The sequence below is a fragment of the Cygnus olor genome, chromosome 4 (genome assembly GCF_009769625.2).
Source record: "Cygnus olor isolate bCygOlo1 chromosome 4, bCygOlo1.pri.v2, whole genome shotgun sequence".
In the NCBI taxonomy this organism is placed as follows: Eukaryota; Metazoa; Chordata; class Aves; order Anseriformes; family Anatidae; genus Cygnus; species Cygnus olor.
This window is the reverse complement of record NC_049172.1, coordinates 24979093-24992597: the sequence shown is the minus strand read 5'-3', so window position 1 is coordinate 24992597 and position 13505 is coordinate 24979093. Positions and strand designations below refer to the sequence as shown.

General features: G+C 36.4%; 1 pseudogene; it reads right to left on the bottom strand.

Annotated features, from left to right (window-relative positions):
- Positions 1-5174: 5174 nt before the first annotated feature.
- Positions 5175-5326, bottom strand: LOC121070289 (annotated as a pseudogene).
- Between the last annotated feature and the right edge of the window lie 8179 nt (positions 5327-13505).

The following is a 13505-nucleotide window of genomic DNA, read 5'->3' as shown; positions in this document are numbered from 1 at the left end:
AAATACCATCACTTTTCACATACAAACCATTTTCAACAGGGTACCTGCAAACCAATTCCTCCCTTTCTAGCTTTTCCAGCCACATTGTTTTTGAAGATGTTTGTTTGGGAATCCTGTCAAATGCTTTTCAAGAGAAAAAAACAGTTTCTCTTTGCAAAAGTCTATGCTCCGTTATGCATCATGAGCTCCCCTCTGACCAAGCCATATGGCTCATCATTAGAGTCACATGCTGTGGTGCAATGGGGAAAAGTTTGCCAAAAAGCTTAGCCCATACGAAAGCATGGGAACCAGGGGGCACCACTCAAATTCCCATGAGGCACAATAGCCCAATACAGATTAATGTTGAACTGACTTGAAACACAGTGTTTGGGTTCAGTTCAAGAAAATAAAACACTTTGATTTAGTAAGTCAAAACTAAACATAGACATTTCCAAATTGAATTATTTTGGAACATTTCATTCCAAGACAAAATTGTGATATTTCAACTTTTTGTTCCTTTTCTGAAGGAAAATCATTTTGAAATACTGTTTTTTCCTGTGGGATCTTTTCTGTTCCCAGCAAGGAGAAAATAGCTTGTAGCTTCTATAAAACAATAAAATTATTCAAAGTCAATAATATCTGTGCATTGTACTCAGTGGTTTTGCTGCCTTTTTTTTTTTTCAATTAAAAATGTAATGGGAATTAGTGTACTTATGTATGGAGAGGGAGGTGAAAACATTTCCAACTTTTTGAGTTACTGGAGAGTGAAAAGGACTCAAGATGCATAAAAAAAAAAGTAAATTTGATAATTTAAATTAAAAAAATGGAAAAATGGAAAAAACCACAAACAAACGATTCCTTATATGAAAACACAACATAAATTCAGTACTAAATTTACTTGTTGAGACAAGTTTTAGTCTGCTCCTAAAGGATCAAGAATACAGAAACACTGGCCTGAATTTTCTGTGATTTAAAATCAGCCTCTACTGTCACAGGTAGTCATGCTTCTTCATATTTCTCCTCATAAATTCATCAAGCTTCATCTTAAAACATGTTGTTTTTTTTTTTTTGCTCATAATAACCCTAGTTGGATAGTAATCCTTTTCTGCTACAAACTTCTTAGCAGAAAGCCTCATTATATTTATGATTAATGTTCACAAGATATTATTGTAATTGTATTCCTTCATCAGAATAATTTTCTTTCTCTGGTCTTCACCTTCCTGCTAAAGGAATAATTTGAAGTTTCCAGCAGTTGACCTCTCTGGGCTTTTTGCCTCTCTGCTATAGATTTTTTTCTACTTTGGTGTCCTTGTTCCCATTCAGATGTTCTGATCTTGCTCCCACATTCATCACCATTCTCTGTAGTGAAATCTTGAAGAAGCAAGTTGGCTTCTTTACTTTCAATATCTTTCCTGCATCTTCTTTTCACCTCTCATTTTCTTCTTTTTTACAACATTTTTTTGTGTGCTTGCTGGGCGCAGGACCTGATGAATGGAGGGAAGGTCCCATACAAGGTCTGATTCCTTAAATGTTCCTCAGTGGTCTTCAAAATTTGTTCCAGCTTCAAGACTACTCAGCTTTTCTCAAGGCCTGACTTTGCTGGCAAGGCTCATGATAACATAAGCAGAATTCAGCTTTAGAATTTCCTCAAGGCTGGCTGCCTCTCAGGTTTGTATCTCAGACTTCCCCAGTAACTTGCCAGAGTCTCTCCTATTTACTCCATATCCAGGTGAGATAAAAAAGTAGCCTTCCCTGAGATGTCAGCAAAACACACTTAATCTTTCCTCAGTTTTAATAATTTTAATATTACTAATCAGATTAACTCTTGGCAGGCTCTTCTTCCAAACATGGTACATCCCTGTGGAAACATAGAATGGCATAGAAAACTGTACATTGAACACACAGTAAAAAATAATTTGAGGCACAGTTACTATTCTTATACAGAGAAGTTATTCATTGGAAACCTGTACAATTGACAAAGCTAATACTGGCAAGACCACTCAAAAGGCTTTGATTAGTTTTGTTTTCCTAACTTTTAACAGGACTGAACAACTTCGGCACATCATTCAAAGGTGCCTGTCACCTAGTTCGGATCAGGAGTGCACTTTTGAAGCAAATCTCCCATTTCCACTCAACAGGGCTTCAATTTACACCACGGTGTAGTTTTGGAGTGCAAAGAACTAGATTCTGAAAGTAGAAAGTGGAAGATGTGTCCTTAGAGGGTCCACCACTGACAGCAGTGGTGGAGATTCAGCCCCAAGATCTGACTAGCATGAGTCAGAGGGACCCCGAAGGGTATGTACTGCTCATGCTGTGTTATCAGCACCGCTTCTTTCTCTCTATACATCTGCTCCTACCAGGCCACATGAGTTGCTAATGAAAACAGCCTCAGACTCTCATGTCATGTGCTTTGCTATCTTACACACTTGTGCACTTTTAATTATAATCTAATAAGGTGTAACACAATGTATATCCACTTTTTTATTTTGAAGCCTTGGGAAGAGGCTTTATCCCCAAATTTGTGAATACAGAACAGATGCATCTGACTATTTAAATTGTTTGGTACACCACCCCAAAGGAGTGGCTAAAGAACTTTCAAGATCATGGATATTTAGCTTATTCATACATATTTGTTCAATGCATTTGGTCCCAGTCATAACATCAAGACTTTTTACATTTTGTGTGCCTGTTAAAATCACAACATAGGATATGTTTCTCTAATTTGTGCACAAATTTGGTAAGATTGGTACATAATGAATGATTTTTCTGATGTAAGTAGCTGTTGGCTTCAACATGTCCTTTCTTCAGCAGGTGATTTTATAATACCAAAGTTCATCATCCATGACACAGCCCAGATGTCTTGCTTTTTTTGTTCCTCACAGCTTATTACTCATGCCAATTCCCAGTTTGTCAGTAATGGAAGCTGGCATTACTAAACTGTGGTACCAAAATGGAAATTCTCTTCCTCTTAATTCTATTAAAAACAAACAAACAAACAACGATGATGATGACAACAACAACTACAACAAAGAAACAAACCAAAAAAAACAACAAACCAAACCAAACAAAAATAAACCTTCCTCAGGCTGGAGACTGAGTAGAAAAATCAGAGCAGAAGGCATACAGGGAAAGAAAATTATTTGGTTGTCAAATGTGTCAGATCATCTTTCCTGTCCATATTTGTGCTTGTTGAATGGTTTATCCTAAAAGTTCCTGTTCAGTTTTAACCCTCTTTGAAGTCAATTAAAAGCTGAAGCCAGCGGGGCTGAAGACTGTGGGATCATCATGCTCAGGCCCTTGCTGTTGAGTAACTGATTCCCTACTGCCTATATATATTGCAATTATCCCTGCTTCTATAATTACACTATGCAATCATCAGCTGTCCAGTACAAGATCCTTATTAGGTTAATAGCTGAGCTTAAAGGGGTCAAGGTGCCCTTTTGGCATGTTTCACACACCCTGTGCTTTTGTGGAAAAACAAAATCATTAAAAATAATTATACATAAATGATAATTAAATAGACACCCCAAAGCTTGCCATGTTCAGCTTATACATGTGATCTAGATAATACTTTTAATCCAGAACATTACTGCTGGTTTTCTTCCATGATTTTTTTCTCCTGATAATAACGTCATTGCTTTCAACTGTAATATGGAATAAGTTATTAAACTTATACTGCAAATGCAACTTCAGGGCAGAACTCTCCCAAATAATGTGAATAGAAGCAGCGCATCCAACCACAGATCTCTTGAACAGTACCATCTATAACATTTTAAAATAGTTAAATAAAGCAAACATTAACTCAACACCAGTTTATGCTAATTGTGGAAATAAACTATGCTTGTTATAATGTGAAGACAGATATTTACTACAACAAATATAATACTTACATTCAGTATCTGAGGTAAGAAGCTTATGATTCTCTTATACTCTAAGCTTAAAATTTCAAATTTGAACCTTGCTTTTATAAAGCAGAGTATTCAGAAGTGTAAGGTATTAGCAAAGGGGAGCAGTTTTTGATTTAGTGATATATTACTTCCTCATTTCTTACTTTTTAAGATAGATGTGACAAAAATCATAAAGTGAAACCTTCTTCTGATGTTTACCTAGTGTTCTTCTACCAATGATATAAATTTAAAATTGAAAAGGTAAATATTTGCATTTTATATGTAATAAAATAAAGGAATTCACTCAGTCTAAGTAATTTAATAAGTGGAAAAGCATACTATTGTCTATATTGTTTACTTACAGAATCACAGAATCACAGAATCATCTAGGTTGGAAGAGACCTCCAAGATCACCTAGTCCAACCTCTGACCTAACACTAACAAGTCCTCCACTAAAACACATCACTAAGCTCTACATGTAAACGTCTTTTAAAGATCTCCAGGGATGGCGACTCAACCACTTCCCTGGGCAGCCCATTCCAATGCCTAACAACCCTTTCAGTAAAGAAGTTCTTCCTAATATCCAAACTAAATCTCCCCTGGTGCAACTTTAGCCCATTCCCCCTTGTCCTGTCACCAGGCACGTGGGAGAATAGACCAATCCCCACCTCGCCACAGCCTCCTTTAAGGTACCTGTAGAGAGCGATAAGGTCTCCCCTGAGCCTCCTCTTCTCCAGGCTAAACACCCCCAGCTCCCTCAGCTGCTCCTCGTAAGACTTGTTCTCCAGACCCCTCACCAGCTTCATTGCCCTTCTTTGGACATGCTTGAGCACCTCAATGTCCTTCTTGAGCAAGGGGCCCAAAACTGAACACAATACTTGAGGTGCGGCTTCACCAGGGCCGAGTACAGGGGGACAATCGCTTCCCTAGACCTGCTGGCCACACTGTTCCTTATACAAGCCAGGATGCTGTTGGCCTTCTTGGCCACCTGAGCACACTGCTGGCTCATATTCAGCCGACTATCAACCAATACTCCCAGGTCCTTCTCTGCCAGGCAGCTTTCTAACCACTCATCTCCCAGCCTGTAGCACTGCTTGGGGTTGTTGCACCCCAGGTGCAGGACCCGGCACTTGGCCTTGTTACAGAATCACAGAATCATCTAGGTTGGAAGAGACCTCCAAGATCACCTAGTCCAACCTCTGATCTAACACTAACAAGTCCTCCACTAAACCATATCACTAAGCTCTATATCTAAACGTCTTTTAAAGACCTCCAGGGATGGTGACTCAACCACCTCCCTGAAAAACCAGGGGAGAGCGCAAACGCAGTCCCCCACTACCACAAATTATGCAGTCGAGTTTCCCGCATTTGGGGCAATCGCAGGGGTCAGCACACCTGTAGTGTAGGGGATGAGCCTCACCCTGCGAAAACCACCTGCCTGATCATGTTGTCTCCCCTGTGGCCTCAGCCCATCCGTCCAGCCTATCCAGATCCTCCTGCAGAGCCTTCCTACCCTCGAGCAGACCGACATACGCACCTAACTTGGTGTTGTCTGCAAACTTACTGAGGGTGCACTCGATCCCCTCATTCAGATCACCGATAAATACATTAAAGAGAACTGGCCCTAATACTGACCCCTGGGGGACTCCACTAGTGACTGGCCTCCAACTGGATTTAACTCCATTAACCATGACTCTTTGGGCTTGGCTACCCAACCAGTTTTTAACTCAACAAAGCATACGCCAGTCCAAGCCAAGAGCAGCCAGTTTCTTGAGGAGAATGCTGTGGGAAACCTTGTCAAAAGCCTTATTGAAGTCAAGGTAAATCACATCCACAGCCTTGTAATTTCTGGGGATTTTTGCAGTTAGATTACTCTGTGGCCACTTTTCCTTCTGGATGTCCATAGTGTTAACTGTTCCTGTTGCATCTCCTATGCCCACTGCTGCCATTCAGCCACTGCCAGACCCTACTTTCTCTTCCATCAATGCTCAGTAGATCAAGATTACGTTTGCTCTTTGAGCTGAATCTCATTAGTCCTTTTCACACGCAAAATCTCTACTTTTCTATACACGATGATTTACCGAATTGTTAATTGCTAAGGACAAGCCTGTACTAACAGCAGACTGTTTGCAAAGCATTGATAGTATAGGCACAGCTAAACTTGTACATTAAACTTTCTTCTCCCTTCCCATTGCACTGAAAATACTAGTGAAGTTTTTCTTCTTTTTAAAAAGTAACTGCACTTATACCATCTAATACTTTCTCTTACAATGGCTGTAGCCATTGATGATAAAACAAAATACTAACTTTGAGGGTTTTTTTTTTGACATGATCCTGTGATATTCCCAAGGATAATAGACAATGTACTGTCTAAAGATGCCTAAAGATGAAAAATGTGATAAAATCTAAAAAGTTAATTACTTATTACGATATAAATATTTATATTTATTTTTAAAAATGTCTTTCGCCTTTTAAATATGTAATAACTGTGCATTTGTTTATATCTCACTCACTCTGTTATGAATATGGATGCCTGTGTGGATGTATGTACACAAATATTTAAATACATTTTCTTAATTTAAACACAATATTCACAAAAATCATTATAATGTAACACAACATGAAAATAATTCACTTGGACAATTCCAGAGTGTAACTAAGATGTATTACAAAATACTTTCTCTATACATCAGAATTTTAATGATGCAGGAAGAATGGGAGCAGCAAGGAGGGCTGAAATAGGTTAGAAAATTCACACATAGAGTGTAAATGTTCAGAAGCCAATAAATTACTTAAAGAACCAAAACAAAGATTCAGATACAAGGATTTCAGAATGAGCACAAGGAAAACTGGAAAGGGAAAGACAAGTTTAATTTGTGGACTTATAAAGAGAAAGTTAACAAACTTCCAATGGGGGTCCATACAAAAGAATATTTCCCTTTTGTTGTTATTGAACTTCTCCAACACATTTAGCAGAATACACATTTCTATGCAGCAGCGGTATCTTTGCTCTTTATTACGTGTCATGGCAGAAATTTGAAAAACTTACAATTTTCTACAAATAATAAATAAAAGCGACTGACTTCAGATCAGTGCCACAGAAGTTAAAGATCATAGTGACAAGAGGTTAAAAGTCAAGATAGGGATATAACTAAAATTACCCTACGACAAAAGCTAAGGTTTACGGTTTTAGTGAAGAAAAAGGAAATGTTCCAAACTCATATGAAAAATATGAGATGCCGAGTTAGTAGAAGGCAATGAAGAATTCATTTTTTCTCAGTGTTCAAAGGTAAAGTAATGCATTTCTTATAATACAAGAAAGTAAGAAATAGAAACAACAGCAACCACAAAAAGAATGAAGTTTGAAGAAGACATATCCTTAAGAAGGCACTGAGAACTACTTGTAACTTTTGTAAAATGTACAGTCCCATTTTAAACTGAAAGCTGTTTGGAAATTTGTTTTCAGAATAATTGGATTGAAGAAAAGGACTTCTGTAAAATGAAAGTTTTTTTTCCAAAGGAAATCTAGAGTGCCATTAGAAACATTCCTACTTGCAAAAATAAAACTAAATATACCTTTTTGGTTTGCTGGAAAAAATCTCTATTTCTTTCTAAAGTCAGTTTTGCATTACATTTCATTTACCCAAAGCCTATAGTACCTCACAGGACTTGTAGAAATGGCAGTGTAGGTTTTCCTGTTCATTCTATATGAAATAGATAGATAGACTAGAAAAATCACTTTTATGCTTGTGGTGTTCATGTCTCCCCAAAGGCTCTAGAAGCCATGATATTTTTCCCAAGTCAAGCAATGCATGTTTATGCTGTCAAACGTGCCTGTACAGGTCTTAAAAAAAAAAAAAAAGAAAAAAAGAAAAAAAGAAAAAAAAAAGGTTGCTAGCTTTAAAAAAGATAGTTGGTGAGTAATCTGACACATGGCCTGCTTCTGGCATAATGGATGTCTCATTTTTTGCCAATGTTCAACATACATGATTCATATCCGTGCGTACTGCCTTGGCTTCATGATCCCAGCTGTTTTGCAAGAGGCATAATACTAATTATTAAGGCATAATACTAATTTTTCAGTGGCAGGCTATGTACACTTCATTTCTGACTGCTATCTAAGAATCATGCATATAAGAACGTTTATTAAAATAATATAACACTTTGTTTACATCTATGGGTTGATGAGTGTGGAATTTTAAAACTTCCTTCTTTAGACCCAAATTAAGGAATGTGGAGGAGTTCAAATTCAAATTTTGCATTCAAATTCATCATCAGAGAAATGAAACAAACCCTTTAAGGTTCTTGTTTCATTCCAGTGGACACTGTCTTAATATCATGAACCAATTCCAGTGATGTGATCTATATAAAATAATTGCTTCAGTCACCACTGGAAAAAACTTATTGTTAAAGACAAGTAATAAGAACAAGCAACTCAAATTTTCAAATGAGCTTTCCAGATAACTGGACTTAGCAGAGTTGGCACAATGAATACTTTCCCTTTTACAAAAAAGCCAAATGGCCAGGAAGTTCCAAATAACTGGAAATGAACTTTGAACACTGGTCTGACATCTTATCTAAAAATTGACATCATCATTAGAATGCCTATGCCTGACTTGAGAAAGTCCTTCTGGGGAAAAGTCTACCACTGGAATTGTCAGCATAATTTATGTGTCCTTTTCCAATTTCTAATAGAAGAATTGTATCAGCTGTTAGGCTTGACATTGACACTTACCAGAAAACAGGATAATATTGCCATTTGTTTTGTAAAACATCAAACAATTGTAGGCAATTTGGGTGAAATATAGGTGCAAAAATGAGTTGATGTTTTACAGTAAAACTCTTTCACTTGTTCCAAAATGTTTTCTTAAGTGAGTATCTTAAACTTGAACAAACCTTCAAAAGAGAAGAAAGATCAGGAAAAATGATTTTTTTTAAACTTTTTTTTAACTGATTTTTTAAAAACTTTTTTGTTTTTAAAGTTGATTGACACAATATAATAAATTAAGTTTCATACCAGTGCAATCTCTTGACATGAAAGATTATCTTAATCATTGGTTTTGAATTTAGTTTTGAATGTCTTCACTTTATTAAATTATTAATGGCATATTTTAATTAATACTCAGAAGTTAGATTCTCTACTCCCATGAACAAATCAAGAACATCACAACCTCCACAATGAAATATATATTGTATCATCTAAAGACTAACACTAAAAAATCTGACAAAAATATAGTAGTCATTATGTTATAATGTCTTAGTTTCCAGCAACTATCAAAATAAGCGTTCGATGAGTTATTGAAGTTCACTGTCTGGTCAGCAACAGGATTATTATGAAATTCATTATTAATAATACATTGTAAATATTATGACTACTAGAAAGGATAGACATATTGTACTGTCAGACTTGTGGGAGAAGATGTACACGCTTCCTGAAGATATTTTCTGACCTGAAACCAGAAGTTACTCAATCTAGTCTCAATCATAGTGTGCTCATTCTGGTGTCATATCTAAGTGAAGATTTCTCCCTAGGGAAGTAAGTAAAACAATCCCAAACAAAATCATTGCTGAAATTAATGAATATGACATAGGATAACTTTGGAGCTTCACAGCAAAAATAATAAGCAGCACACTAACCTAGTGAAAGGACCTAACACAAATATTCATTATTTATCTATCACCAACTTGTTTAATGGAAAATTTTGTTTACTTTTAAAACAGGCTTTTAAACCATACAGAGTTATAGTGATAAGAGACTTGGAATAATAAGGAGAGAAAAATAGGATACAGGTAATATCCTCAAAATTGTCTGAAGAAGATACGCAATAAGAGTATCTACCTACTATGGACACTTCTCCCCTCTCCTCCTGTAAGTGGAGATATTCACTTACATTACTTAAAACCTACTGGTAGTTTTAACATACATGGACTCAGAAACAGTTAAATCTGTATAGCTACCATTTTCACAAAAGCAGTGCTCCATGAATCTCTCTGCTTTCAAGCAATTTGGCATAGTGTGACTGTTTCAATATGTGGGAGTCATGACATGAGCCAGGAAGTTTATTAAAACATTCTCAGTGTTTTGTTTCGCATGGTATAATTCAGGGCATTATAAGCAAGTGAAGAGAAGAAGTTCTTTTTATAGGACTGCTGTGCTCCCTGGATGTTAGAGGGATATATCCATGGCATTTTTTTCCCCCAAGATATGTTTGAAAAAGTATCTGAGTAATTGCACCATTACTCCAGTAAAGGCATTGCTTCTGGTTACTGGAGTTTAAAATACAATTCAGTGTTTAAATAAGTATTCTCTTTGGCTGCTATACATCATCTGGAAAGTTGTGAATTGTTGGAATGGCTTAGTGACAAACCCAGTCTTAGTCAGCAAGGTCTCTTCCTGGGGATCATTTGTGAAGGTTAGAAACTTCTGTTCACACCCAGAGAACAACATAGTTCAACACACGTAGAAAATAAACAGACCCTCCAGCTTCAGCCCTGTCCCATGACCCCTGCGTACAGAGCTTAACCTTCCAAAAGGCATTCAACTTCATTGGGTCACTGGAGGAGGGGTGAAGATGTCTTGTTCACTGGAAAATGCCACCATGACCAAAGAAGTCTTGCATGAGACAATATCCTGATGCAAGCATTTACCTTTCTGAGATATACCTATGTTATTTCATGCCAGAGATCAAGAAGTAACACTCCCTTTGGGGAAACTATTATCATCCATCAAGTGCTACTTGTTCAATCACTTCTGATACAGAGTTGTAGTACCGTACTTCAGTGATTTAAAGTGGGATGAAGTGTGTCAAGAAGCATACTCTGTGATTTTGAAATATTGTATTACAAGCCTTGGTTAGAAATTACAAACATTTATATTTGGAACTCTAAGCAATTTAATTTACAATGCAAAATATATATATATTTTTGTGTAACATGGGGTGGTTACTCATACCTGAGATGCAGAGCTGATAGATATGAATGTCTTTTTTACCACCAGAGACATGGACTGAAATTCCCACTAGGGGATACCTTTATAGATCTCATTTTAGTATATTATAGTCATGCCATTACAAAACCATCAAATGCAATTTGGCACAGCATGATACTTAAGTGGTGGCCTGAAATTAACAGACTGAATTACCCTCTACAGGCAGCCAAGGTTATTTATATATTGGAATTCAGATAAGTAAGTGAAGTGCCCTACTGAACTCTGTACTTTTATATTCCCTTCATCTTCTATGCTTTGAAATACTTTTTGCACCAGTCCTTTATTTCAACTTCCAGAATATTTAGCCACTTAAAATGGGAACAAACCTGAAAGCAGGGTGCTATACCAGCTACCTACAAAAGATAGTGCTTTTGTATTTGTAAACTGTCTTGTAAAAAGTTTAATTAAAACAGCTACTTCTTGGTCTCTGTGAGGTCTAGTGCAATTAGTTGCTTTAAACTCCATTTTCTCTCCCTGCTGCCAATTAAGCACAACTTGTGTGCAAGAGTAATGGTTGCCTCAGTGACAAAATCAGAACACGCTAAATAATGTGATTAAACTTGTTAAAAGCCAAAATAAACACTTATAATTATCTCAAGAAAACCTGCATAGCACAAGTGAGTGCTCTATAAAGAGAAACTCTGCATCCATAATTTCAGACTTTCCTACACAATAGATCATAGTTAAAGATCTGTTAACAGACCTCTGACTGCTGAACTGGGCAGCTTGTGGTTTGCTTCTAAACCTATTGGCATAATGTGGATTTATGCAAGAGGTGCAAATTGGAAGTTGTCTGCTATTGGAGCCATTGGCAGAACAGAAATCATACTGTAGGGTTAGCAGCATGAAGTACATTGCTTTGAAATTACACAGCAGGGTTTCTGCTTGTTGCTCTGCTTGCCTTTAAGACCAAGGTCTTATACTGTCTGGCCATGATTAAAATCAAAGTGTAGGCCTCTTTGCTGGGTGCCAGTAAACGAAGGTGAAAAACAGAAACAATCTGGATTCTTAATTATTTTAAAATGCAACATAGGCAAAAAAAAATACACAAGATGAAAGCACTGCTTACTAATCTATCCTAATTATTCCACATAAAGTGATTTCCTAAAGAGGCCTATATCTTGAGATAGTCACTTGCTATGACTATGCAAGATCTTTTTTTTTCCCATCTTTTATGTAAAACCACACATGCATATACAAAACAAGAACTGATGAGCAGTTTAAATGGTGGACTTATTTAAATCCAGGTACACATCAAAACATGAAATAAATCAAGATGAATTTACTGAAAATTAAATGACCATTAGCTTCTGCAGTGATTCACTTGTAAAAAACCAAACAATTGGAAATGTTCCATTTTATTGCCATTGTATGGATATATAGCTGGGTGTGTATGTACTGGCAAGTGTAATCAGAAATAACAAAAGATTAATTAATTAAAAAAAAAAAAGACAGATAGGAGTCCTCAGTGCAAATCCAAGTTGTTCTATTCAGAGACTCTTGTTCTGGTTTCAGTCACTGTGGTCACTTTTCAAGTGAAATCATAGCAAAATAATGGTGTGTGGCAGAAAGTCAATGTTGAAAGTGCATACTGTGAAAGCTATCTGCTCTACTGCCAGTTTTACCATCAGCGAACAAGGAGCTTTTTCTTGACTTGTCAGCATATTCCGAAGTACATGCTGTCAGGATATTTTTCCTAATCGGCTCTTCAAGGGCTTATTGATAGGGAGACCTCTTGAGTCTGCTGCAAGGCTATCTGGAGATAGACATGGACAATCATTGAGGTTGGCTGAAGCCATTCACACCAAAGGTAAAAGAAGGGTATTCATGAACATCCTAAAAAAGTGACTAAAACAATCTTTGAGGGCAGAGAAGTCAATCCCATTCTTCCCAGAATTTTTATAGGATTGCTGAACAGTTTACAAGAGGCTGTAGGAAGCCAGAAGATCTCATCATTGCAAGGACAATTTTAAAGCGCGATCCCAACATCTGCTGACTTCAGTGTAAAACCTGTGAGGGTTTATTTGTATTAGACAATCTGAGCACAACTCTGAAAAAACAATTCAAGAGCATTTAAAATTCCATGTTCTGTTCAATATATTTGCATGCTTTCATAATTTCTGTGCTAAATTATTTACATGTTTTGTTAACACTTGAACTTTTGCTGAGCAGTTATAACCACTGGGAAATATTGGGGATTTCTTGAATTAAATGTCTCCTTCCAGATCATCGCAGCATGCCTACTCTACAGAGAATTTCAGAAAATTATCCTGATGTACAAAATACGTCCCACTTTAATTTCTGACTTATTTAATGTATAATGTTTTGATATAAACTACAATGCTTGAAATTCAGCTTTTTTGGCCTTATCTGAAAAATCTTTTTTATTTTTATTTATTTATTTATTTCCTAGTTAGTGGTGTTCTACTTTTATGAAGTTTATGATGTCTTTTTTTTTCTTAGAAAATAAATACATGCCTTCCAGGTTAACAGCAAAAGATATGTATTACATATAAATAAAGGATTCGAGCAGTCAACTTTGAAATGTAATCTCTTTGTATTGTATTTTACTTCTTTTAACATAAACTTTTTTTCTCAGTAATTCACATCCCATTTAATGTCCTGTAGCTTACTGTGTCCCAGACAACTAT